This window comes from Callithrix jacchus, chromosome 2 (genome assembly GCF_049354715.1).
Source record: "Callithrix jacchus isolate 240 chromosome 2, calJac240_pri, whole genome shotgun sequence".
NCBI classification, from domain to species: Eukaryota; Metazoa; Chordata; class Mammalia; order Primates; family Cebidae; genus Callithrix; species Callithrix jacchus.
The window spans coordinates 182017201-182029112 of record NC_133503.1 but is presented as its reverse complement, the minus strand read 5'-3'; the positions used below and the strand labels follow the sequence as shown (position 1 = coordinate 182029112).

Here is an 11912-nt window from a genome sequence, read left to right as displayed (position 1 = left end):
ACAAACGTCCTAGCCAGGATTTCATTGTTCCAGACTCTACTTGCAAGTATCAAGTTGGGGTTTTATGTCGCACTTTAAACTTTGTCTCATTCCCTTAACCTTATAATGTTTTAGTTTCCTTATCAGTAAAATGAAGATGATAATTGCCCTACTTCACCAGGTTACTTATAAAATTCAATTACAAACTATAATGAAGTGTAAGGCATAATGCTTAGTATAAAGCAAGAAATCAAATAACTGTAATTTTATTCAGAACACAGGTAGAAACCAGTCTCAGTTAACTGGAGCATCACCTCTAGTCCTGCAGCACAGAAAGCAAACATGTTTCTTCTCTGTTGAGCAACTTCTATTCTAAGTTCAAAAGTACATGCGCAGGATGATCCAACTTTTTTTTTTTTTTTTGAGACAGAGTGTCTCACTCTGTCTCCCAGACTGGAGTGGCACAATCTTGGCTCACTGCAGCCTCTGCCTCCCGGGTTTCAGCGATACTCCTGCCTCAGCCTCCGGGATAGCTGGGATTACAGGCATGCACCACCATGCCCAGCTAGTTTTTGTACATATATATATATATATATATATATTTTTTTTTTTTTCTTTTTCCAGTAGAGATGGGGTTTCACCATGTTGGCCAGGCTTGTCTCGAACTACTGACCTCAGGTGATCCACTGGCCTTGGCTTCTCAAAGGGCTAGATTACAAGTCTGAGCCACCACACTGAGCTGAGGATAATCAACTTCTTACTGTGACTAACAAATAGAATCCAGAAGCTGAAGGGAGGCAGGAAAAAAGTATAGAGAGGTGGACTGAGAATCAGTATTGATGAAATACCACTTGGTTAAAAGTACAGACAAAATAATAATTAACCCTACTTGTTAGAGGCAGTATTGATAACTTTTCATAGTTTATGTCTAATTCTAACTCTTCATGCCTTGACACTCTGTTCACTTATTTTTTAACTTCCTGGAACATCTTGAAACAAAAAACAGAAAAATGTCAAGCACGCAGCTACAGCAGTGGGAACTACTTTGAAGTCTGAAAGCAACTTGTGTAGGTAAGTCTGATTTTTATTTAAATATTAAAATCTTTAAGATCTTTCTGTTTTTTTTAAAAAAATCCACACACTATATTGTGTAAGGGGTTTCTAATCTTTCTGAGATATGTATGTACTGTGAGGCAGCAAGCCTTTTCAGCCGAAAATAAATATGCAAATAAAATAAAACTCTCTAATGTTTAGAGTTGACAAGCAAAGAATTAGATAAGAAACATTAATTCGGATGGCCTGGAAGGGCTGTATACTCAGTACAGATGATAAAAATAAATCACTTTTTGTGAGACTTATTTCTAGGCAAAAGTGTCAATGGAGTGATATAAATATGCTCAATATTTTGTTGATTTGTTGCTATTATCCTTGGAGAAAATATGGAATATTATAAGCAGTTCATTATTTTTTACATATTTTTACTAAAACTCTGTGTGTAAATTAAATATAGAAAAAAAATAATGAATTCCTATGTTATTAGAGCAAAAGCATACTCTCAGTGAGCAAACTAAAAATTGAACTTTGCTGTTTAAGTACAAACCAATACACTTTGTCTCTTTTTACAAAACAAATCTTATCAGTAATTGAATGTACTTTACCAATTTTAGATCACATAACTGCCAAAAATGATAAATATTTTCCAGTTTTTCACATTTAGTGATTCACAATTCAACTTTAATTCTATTGTTGGTGAGAACAGTTATTCTTTTCTATTCTTTGTCTTTGAACTTCTGAGTTAAAATGCATTTGTAACATCAAGTTTACAAGTACAGAGTTATATAAGAAGAACTCACATCTTTCCTGCACAAACACATGTTCTGATAATCTCTGAATTAAACCTAGTGAAGAACGTGTTGTATGTTTTTTCTTCATCATCATTTTTGGTTTTTTTTTTTTTTTTTTTTTTTGAGACCTCTGTCCTCAGGGAGTGCAGTGGTATGATCTCAGCTCACTGCAACCTCTGCCTCCTTGGTGCAAGCGATTCTCTTGCCTCAGCCTCCTAAGTAGCTGAGACTACAGGTGTACACTATTGCACCGCGCTAATTTTTGTATGTTTAGTAGAGTTCGGGTTTTGCCATGTTGGCCAGGCAGGTCTCAAACTTCTGACCTCCAGTGATCCAGCCGCTTCAGCCTCCCAAAATGCTGGGATTAGAGGCGTGAGCCACCACGCCCAGGCTTCACCATCTTTCTGATGCTGAGATCTACACATTCTATAACAATTCTACTTCCAGGTTTTTATTTCCGTTGCCATTCAGAATTTATATCAATTAATAAGATTCAACAAATCTTGAAATTGCAGTACAAATTTAATGCTACATATTGACTTTTTATTTTGTTTTTTCAGGACAAGTTCAGCAGGGCTATCTAACAGCAAGAGCAATGAGAACCATCAAATCTCCAAGAGGTCTACATTCCAACAGCACCATATAGATAAATACCCCCAGAAGAAAAACTACTGCAATTCCCCATTGAAGACTTCCTTCTAGGCAACGATGCTTGTAGTGACAACAAGCAAGAGAACAAAGATTTTCAAACACCCAGTTCACTTTTTTTATTAGATCTATGCCTGCAAGCTAATCAACCACCCTGAAATAACCAGGAAAGTCCCTTTCTGGTCTGCTCAGAATCATTCCCATTCAATCACAAACCAAGTCTTCCCAATCACTCTCCTGCGTGTGTGCTGTATGTTGTTCAAACTCCTCCTGGAAACTTGGCCTTGACTTAGAACAAGTTAGACCACAGATCACCCTACCATCATTCCAGGAATGCTGTATGGAAGAGATCAGTGTGCAGCAGGGATCTCAGCAGCCTATGCACTGCCTGGTTGAAACCCAGCTTGATTCTGGGTTCACCTCGGTTGTGAGATAGCAAGAATGTATTATCACTTCAGCCACCTCTTGTTTTCGTTTCTCACAATAGCTTGCTGACTGGCACAGATTTTACTGAAAACAATCAACTTGATTCTTTTTATGTCTATTAAAGATAAAATTGTCTGTATTTTATTAACATACTTTATTGTGTGTATATTAATAGTTTATGACTATTTTTATTAAACAAACATGTAAGATAGAATAGTTTATTATGTATTTCCCTCCAAAATCATTTCCAACTACATATTACATACCTAATTTTGGACCTATATATCCTCCCAAATTTAAGAAGTACATTTCTTGCTTAAATAAAATTCCCCATAACTAAAGAAAAAAGGTAGGGTTTCTTCTCATTGGTTTTAATTACAACTTTCCTTTTCCCTATAAAATCATTTTATGATTTGAGAATGACATTAACTTTATTATGCTATATCATTATAGGTGATTCCCGCTGATGGTAAATTTAATTTCAATCATAGGAATAGTACTTATAGTGTCATATCTGTCATCTTGATTTATAATTTCTGTTTTAAATGCCTTCTTACTTTTTTACATTTCATTTGTGATGTTATCCACATTATTTTTTTAAATATCACTGTGTACTCTGCAGACACCCACTGATTTGAAAAATGTAACATTATTTTATTTTTTTGCTTCTTCCAGTACTTGTTTTTACACCTTATGTAATTATTTCTTAATTTATTAATGTTAGAAATTTAAAATAAAGCACTGCTGATGTCTCCTTATAAAATAAAATAATTTGTTACTTATCCTTCCAATTCCTGCTTTTAAGGCACATGTTGGTTTGTATGATCTTAAATTTTTGTCACCAGTTCAAAAGGTAAAATGATAATAATAGTATTAAACAAATAATTATAATTATTATTTTACATCACTGAATATATTGATCTAGTCATAATATTGCATCTGTTATGTAATTTTATGTACTGTATTTACTTTTGTATTTACAGTATTTTCACATGCCTTTTCAAAACCATATTAATACAACTTTGCCATTGGTAGATTCTTGTTTGGCTCAATTACTCAGTTATTCAATAGCGCTCAGGACCAAGAGAATTTTTCTTAAAGGTTGGTGCTCTTCCAGGTTTTTGATAAGTTAGAGGATATTCTACAAGGTCATTCCATAATAATTCCTCTGGCTATGGGATTAGTTGTCACACTCACTTTCAAAAATGGTTCTGTACATGTTCAGTCATTCACTCATTTATTTATTCAAGAAATATTTGTGAAGTTAAACAACACATCTGGCAGTATGCCAGGAGCTGGAAATATCACAGTCTGGAGTGAGAAAGAAGGAATTAAATAAAACTATCTTCCCAAAATGAAGTAGCTATTAATTATACTGAGTGTTACATACAAAAAAAAATAAGAGTCTAGTCATTGAAAAAACATAAGGTGATCAGGGAGGCCGACTATAAGCTATAGCTTAAAAGTTGAAAAGGAGACAGCCACGGGAAGAATTCTGAGAGTGGAGTTTCAAGAAGAAGAAAGAGGGAGCCCAGTGCTTGGGGCCTTCCTACCCCATATCAGAAAATGAACTACTATAATGATACACAGTTCAGTTACGGCCGAGTGTCAAACAGTGATCATGATGGCTAATCTGAATTTTGTTTCTTGTGCCTAGAGAAGATAGTGAAGGGTTATAAGCAAAGAGATACATTTTAATTTATGTTTTTGGGTGTGTGTGTGTGTTTGTGTTTGTGCACCTGTGTGTTTGTTTGGTAAAGCTGATACAGACTGTCATATGGAGAATTGACTAGAGAAGATAAATATATAAGTAGCAAGACCAGATGGAAGGCCTTTACCCTGACAACTGCATCAGAAGGAGATGGAGAGAGACAGATGGCTTTGAAGTAGAATCTATAGGACTTGCTCAGAAATAAGTTGTATAGAATGGGCCAAAGGGAGGACTCTGTTAAAAACATGTTTTCTTACTTGATCGATTAGAAAAATAGTGAACCCAATTACTAAGGTGAGAAAAATTGCAGAAATAGCAGATTTAAAGACTAAATCAATCTGCCTTTGAAAAATATAATTGGTTTATAACCATGAGTATGACTTCAATTAATCTTCAGGGACCAGAGTTCTAAATTAGAATATCTTTTCCTCAACTGGGTATCCCAGACCAAAAGATGCTGGTGTGATACATCCTCAGGTCCTCTCCTTTATCCTACCATTTTGTAACTAGAAGACTAATTTTTCCCAACTGCCTTTAGCCACATTTGGAGAAATATTTGAAATACACATGTATTTATTTCTTCATGTGCCTGATGACTGATTGTCGCAACAGTGCCCTATTTTCTTGTGACTGGGTATTATGCATTGGCTCTTGGTATCTTTCTTCATTTTGACATGCATTCTACATAATATTGTACAAATATTTTATACTGTCTGGTTCTTACTGTTGTCTAGTTTCAACATGAATTAAGAATATTTTTTATTTTGGCTGACTTTTGAGATAGTTCAGGAATCTCTTGAAAAAGATAAAGAATTAGTAGCTGGTTCTTACCCTGTTGCCTTTTTCTAAAGTCCCAAATATCTGTTCATTAAATTAATTTATATATAGAACACTACTATGACTTCCAGGGCATGCATAAAAATAGGGATTTAAAATTAAATAAGCTATGTGACTACCGAATGCATTTGCCATGGTTATTCCAGTCAAAATGTCTGATTCGAAAAAATGATTACTACGATCAATTATGAGATCCGAAGTTAGAGGAAACATTAGAAATCTTTCATTTAAAAAGCTTACTACATTTTAGATACAAAATATCTTCATCAGCAGGTGCCATGCAGCTCAGAACAATTATTTTAGTATTTAATAAAATAAGCCTATGGATACAATTGTCTTTATTAAAATATATTTTATAAATAGGTTTAATTTGCCTGATTTCAAGAGGCCAAGAATTAAAATGAAATCACACACACAAAATCTTGAGAATATTTTTAGAACTTAGATCTTTGCCCTTATAAGAAAAACCTTACATGGCTGAACAAACAAATAGATCTTATTTTAACATTTTAGAGGTGACAATGCATCCTGATTCATAAATGATATATGTAATTTGCCTAATACCTTTGTTTAGGGTCAAATCATGAAACAAACAAAAAAATATTTTTGTGTAAATGGAATTAGACATTTAACTTTTAATGTTTTACCCTTTCTAGTTATAAATTACTATTACCAGGATAATTTTTTTTAGAGAAAGGAAACTTAGATCTAATGAGCGCCAAACTTTGTGCTATGGGATTTACATATAAAATCTCATGTAATTCTCCTAAAATCCCCTTGCTTATCTTTATTATATAAGATATATGTGATATACAGTCAGATTAATTTATGCAACTTAACAGATTTTGGTTATGACAGAACTCATTTTGTTGCATAATATCAGAGTGGTTTACCTGTACCTAAAATGCAGCACTAGAAGATAATGGTATAACATTCTCTTGCATATATTTTATAAAGCAGTTGATCATAATACTGTTTTCATCTGTAGCTACCCATGATAAAACATGATCTTCTGCATGCTAAAGAATATAACAACAAAACAATATTATAAGTACTAAAGCAATTAATCCTTGTTTTAATACATTGATTTTCTTATTAAAGTCATAGTAAAGAATTCAGTGATAACTCCATTTCTTGTTTTTTAAGGTAACATTTATAATGCTTAATAATATGTTACTGACAAAATGCTCTTCATAAAGATCAGCCGGTAATTTAATGCACCTGGTGGAAAAATAATAAATGAACATATCTAAGTACTTGATAATTAAGTTATTCAGTGCAATCACAAGATATCCTATCTTGGATATTTCAAAAGGCTCTAATGAAATAGAGGCTAGCTGGAGTTTTTATCTTTTCTTGCTTATATCAATGAGAGGCCTACTGAGAAAACAGAACACAGAGAAAGTATTGAAATAGTGTATATTTAATGCAGGTGATTTGTTACTCCAGTCATGTGAAATGTAAGCCTCACAGGGGACGGTGAGGTGACACAAAGTTCAGAAGCAACCACTCTGAAACTGGCGGACCAAAATAAAGAGGTGTTCCATGACCCCAGGGTCATTTGACCAAATCAAGCAACAACCAGCTGTCAAGAGAACATGGCAAAGTGCAACTGCGAAGGTCGCCTATCTTGTGATTAATAGAGAACAAAGGAAAAAGGGAGGAACACATCTAAGAGCAAACAGAGCCCCAGCTAAGATAGTTTTGCTAGCTGGTGAAGAAATAATTTCCCTTTTTATACTATACCCATCAACACTCTAAAGTAAGTAGAAGTTACATTTTTAAAAATTTTAAAAAGATTTTAAGTCCCAATATTTTCAACAAGTCTTTTTATAAAATATTGCCCAAATATTCTTGTATTATTATCTTTGTCTGTGTTTTAGCTGATCTTACCTTTACCAAATGCAATACCACATTCTGAATATAAATGCATAGTAACTATATAAGTTTATTTAAAATTTCTTTGGATATATACCCTTTGTAGGGACATGGATGAATCCGGAGAACATCATTCTCAGCAAACTGACACAAGAACAGAAAATGAAATACCGCATGTTCTCACTCATAGGCAGGTGATGAACAATGAGAACACATGGACACAGGGAAGGGGAGCACTACACACTGGGGTAGACCTATTGGGGGCAATAGGGGAGGGACAACGGGGTGGGAGTTGGGGAGGGATAGCATGGGGAGAAATCCCAGATGTGGGTGAAGGGGACGAAGGCAGCAAATCACACTGCCACATGTGTACCGATGCAACTATCTTGCATGTTCTGCACATGTACCCCAAAACCTAAAATGCAATAAATAAAAATAAATTAAAAAAATAAAATAAAATTTCTTGAAAGGGAAAATTTTATTCTCAGGTAAATAATTTTAAAAAACACTCTCTAAGATGGAAAAATAATAACGTCACTCAAGGTTAATGCAACAAACAAACCAGTATTTATTTTTCAGTATGCTTTAAAATATATATTCTTTTCTGAAGAATTTGTAGGCTGATGTAGGTGCAAAGGTTGGCAATCTAAGGACTGTGGGCAAAACTCTGCCACAAGTTTTTGTAAATTAAGTTTTATTTAAACAAAGGCACACCCCTTGTTAAAGTATTGTCTGTGGCCATTTTGGCTTACTATAGCCAAGGTGAATAGTTGTGACAGAGACCATATGGCTGACCAAGCCTCAAATATTTACTAACTGAATTTTTAAAGGAAAGACCGCAGACTTAGGAAGTATGTGTTTTATTTTTGTTTTTAACTGAAACCTCTATTAAAAGAGAAATCTAATTTTACTTTTTATATTACTTAAGAATAGCAGAACACAACAATCACAAAACCAATTATATCTACCTCATATGCCCTCAACACAAATATAGACCCAGGGTAGATTCTCTTTCCCTTCCTTCCTTCCTTCCTTCCTTCCTTCCTTCCTTCCTTCCTTCCTTCCTTCCTTCCTTTCTTTCTTTCTTTCTTTCTTTCTTTCTTTCTTTTTCTTTCTTTCTTTCTTTTTCTTTCTTTCTTTTGAGACGGAGTCTTACTCTGTTGCCCAGGCTGGAGGGCAATGGCAAGATCTTGGCTCACTACAACCTCCACCTCCTTAGTTCAAGCAATTCTCCTGCCTCAACCTCCCGAGTAGCTGACATTACAGGCGTGCCCCAACATGCCTGGCTAATTTTTCTATTTTTAGTAGAGACAGGGTTTCACCATGTTGGTTAGGCTGGTCTTGAACTCCTGACTGTGTGATCTGCCCACCTTGGCCTCCCAAAGTGCTGGAATTATAGGCATGAGTCATGGTGTCAAGCCTACCTAGGGTAGATTTAAACTTCATATAAAGCAAAATTATTTTACCAGTGGAAACATTTGAACTATCCAATTAGGTTATCTTACAAATGTGCTTAATAACTTAATTGGCAGGTATTCTTTAGAAAAGTTATTCTTTTATTTATTTTTTTACCAGGTAGATTTAATGAACTTTTTATTAAATAGGAGTTCATACTATAGCAAAATTGTATATATTTATTTTCACAGCCATTGTTAACATAATACTTCTTGATGCTTTTAAAGGAAAATTCTTCTCAAAAGTCTCCATCTATATACAATAAATATGCATTTACATAAATACAAGTGTCACAACCAAAGTTAATGATTCTTAATTTGGTAACTATTTTTTTTACCTTACACTTATCGTTACAAAACTAATTTTAATTTTGAAATACATTATAGGAGTAGGGGTATAATTATAATTGAATCATTAAAAGGAATACATAATAAACAGTGATCATTGCATCTTGGGCAGAGGTGAAGCAAAGGAGGATATCTCAGAAAGTTTTAGCTGAAATGCGGCCTCCTGATATTAAATTATTAGGAAGCATCCTTTAAAAACTAATAAAATAAATAGACAAAGTATATGTTGTTAACCAACTTCAAATTATTGCAATAAAGCCTCTTGCTGAGACCAACTTTAAATTTATTCCACAAACATGGATGGACTATCTACTCTGCAGAAATCGTTGAGTATACACAATAAAGAATCAGTGTAATTGCCATTTGTTTAAGAAAGCAAAAGAAAAGAGAGAAAATACAGTGGAAAACAGAATATATTGTGATGACAATTAAGCGGCATGCGTCCAACTCGTTTCCCATATAAGGTGTCTGAATTCCTCACAAATTATATATATAACTCTGTTGGTAACTTGTTCTAAAGTACAAATTTTATTTACCATGATAAACAACTCAATATAGCCCCAACGCCTACACTGCAAGACTAGGAGCTTGCTTAATTTTATATGTGTTTATCCTTCACCATAAAATTAAAAATGAAACTCCTATTTAGTAACGCATTTGTTGTTCTGTCTTGCTCTGGACAGAAGCCAAAATTCCTAGCCGAGATTTTACCTCTTTCTCTGCAACTGCTCTGGTAGCCTGCAAGGAAGTACAAACAAGGAGTGTGGAGCAGAGATGATGATTTTCTCTGATGTTCAATGCCCTTTTCTAAAGTTCACTCTTTTTGAGGCTGTATTTTAAGACTGTGTTTCAAGATACATTCTCCCTTCAAGTAGAAAAAAATGAACATATAAACATAATTGTCCACAACTTCTCTTTTGTTTATGTCATAGCCACCATTGCTGTCACCTAAGTGTACCTGAAAGATACCAGATGGCCTTGGTATTGACTTTAGGGATTTTTTTTTTGTGGCCTTGATCAACAATGGTAACTCAGTCTACCCCACTGGTACCAAAACAGTGCTCTCTGTTAATGCAGATGGCCTTCTCCTATTAGACATCTGCTTTCTTATGAGCCCCTGTAAAACCATATATGCATTACTACTAGCATTTTTACTGGCGAGATTCTCGTTTTTCCATAACTTCTGCTATTATGGAATGAATGTTAGTGTTTCCTCCAAATTCATATGCTGAAATCCTAATCTCCAATGTGATGGGATTAGAAGGTAAGGCCTTTGAGAGGTGATAAAGCCATTAGGATAGAGTTCCAATGAATGAGTTTCATGCTCTTATTAAAGAAACCCCAGAGAACCCTCTTGCCCTCTTTCAACCCTGTGAGAAGATAATGAGCAGTTGGCAACTGCACCCTGGAAAAGGGCCATCCCCAGATCCTGGCCATACCAGTACCTTGATCTTGGACTTTCAGTCTTCAGAACTGTGAGAAAAAAAAATGTTTTGTTGTTTATAGCCACCCAGTGTGTGGTACTTTGTTATAGCGTTCTGAACTGAGATACCCAGCTGTCACAATTTGGTAAAAGCTCCATTTAGCACCAATTTGGAAATAACTCAACTGCCACATTTAAAATTCAGAACATTCAAACAAAATTCTTGGAGACATTAACACAAATTACTTGGTTTCTAAGACATTAACACAAATTACTTGGTTTCTAATTTAAAGGGACACCTTTCTTTTATATTCACTTCATTGTAGGAAGCAGTCAATATTTACTGTGTCTTTTTCTTCCAATTTTATGTTGCTGCTGGTGACAAACTCAAGATTTTCTTGGAGGCCCATATTCTCCTACACAGCAGGGTTCTGAGCCCTACGTGGGGCTCTATTTCTCGCTCAGGGGTAAAGCATCAATTTCATTGCAATTTCTCTCTCTCTCTACACACACACACACACACACACACACACACACACACACACACACTATAGTGATTGGTTGAGGGATGGAAGCTTGTGCTAAATTTGTCCATACAGAGGAATGCATGAGACTGTGATTCAGAAGAGAAACTTTCTCTTTATGCTGGTTTGAACCCAGGAGGTTATGAGTATTGACCAACTATAGTCCACCATAAAAAATAAAATCAAGAATACACCATGAGATGCAGAGCTTAGAGAATCATAGAAACTCTGCTGATGAGATAGTATAAATCCTGAATACAATGGTTTCTGAAACTAGGACTAAAAACAGATGTTTCAGTTTTTGAACCAATAAATTTGTTTCTCTTTCTGCTTAAACCTGTTAGTACTGGATTATGTTACTTGAAATTGAGAGACTGTAAAGCAGATATTAAGGGATAACGATTGTCTCCCTGTTTGGTGGTCGAGGGAGACTCCTCAAGTATTCCATTACATCAAGTGTGTGGCTGAGGGGAGGGGGCGATTTGTAGGATAAGCCAATTACCGTGAAGAGTAGTTGCTCATACCATTAGCAGCACAGAATTTGTAGGGGTCTGCAGCAACCTCAAGTCTTTTCTCCTCAGAAGAAAGAATTTAGCCGCATAAGACTGAGTGAGAGACAGAGGCAAGTTTTAGAGCAATAGTGAAAGTTTATTAAAAAGTTTTGGGGCAGAAATGAAAGGAAGTAAAGTACACATGGAAGAAGGCCAAGCAGTTGACTTGACAGAGGCAAATGAGTGGTTTGACTTTTGGCTTGGAATTTTATATGTTGGCATGATTCCAGCGGTGTGTATCTCTTCTGATTCTCTTAGGGTTGGTTCTCCACATGCTCAGTGGCCTGTC

The 11912-nt window shown here is 35.0% G+C and overlaps 1 long non-coding RNA gene across 1 annotated transcript; it reads left to right on the top strand.

Moving 5' to 3' along the window:
• The first annotated feature begins 908 nt into the window (after window positions 1-908).
• Window positions 909-3665, top strand: LOC144581517 (uncharacterized). The gene is made up of 2 exons (XR_013532409.1): window positions 909-1050; window positions 2384-3665. It is a non-coding gene; the product is annotated as an uncharacterized LOC144581517 (long non-coding RNA).
• Window positions 3666-11912: the final 8247 nt, after the last annotated feature.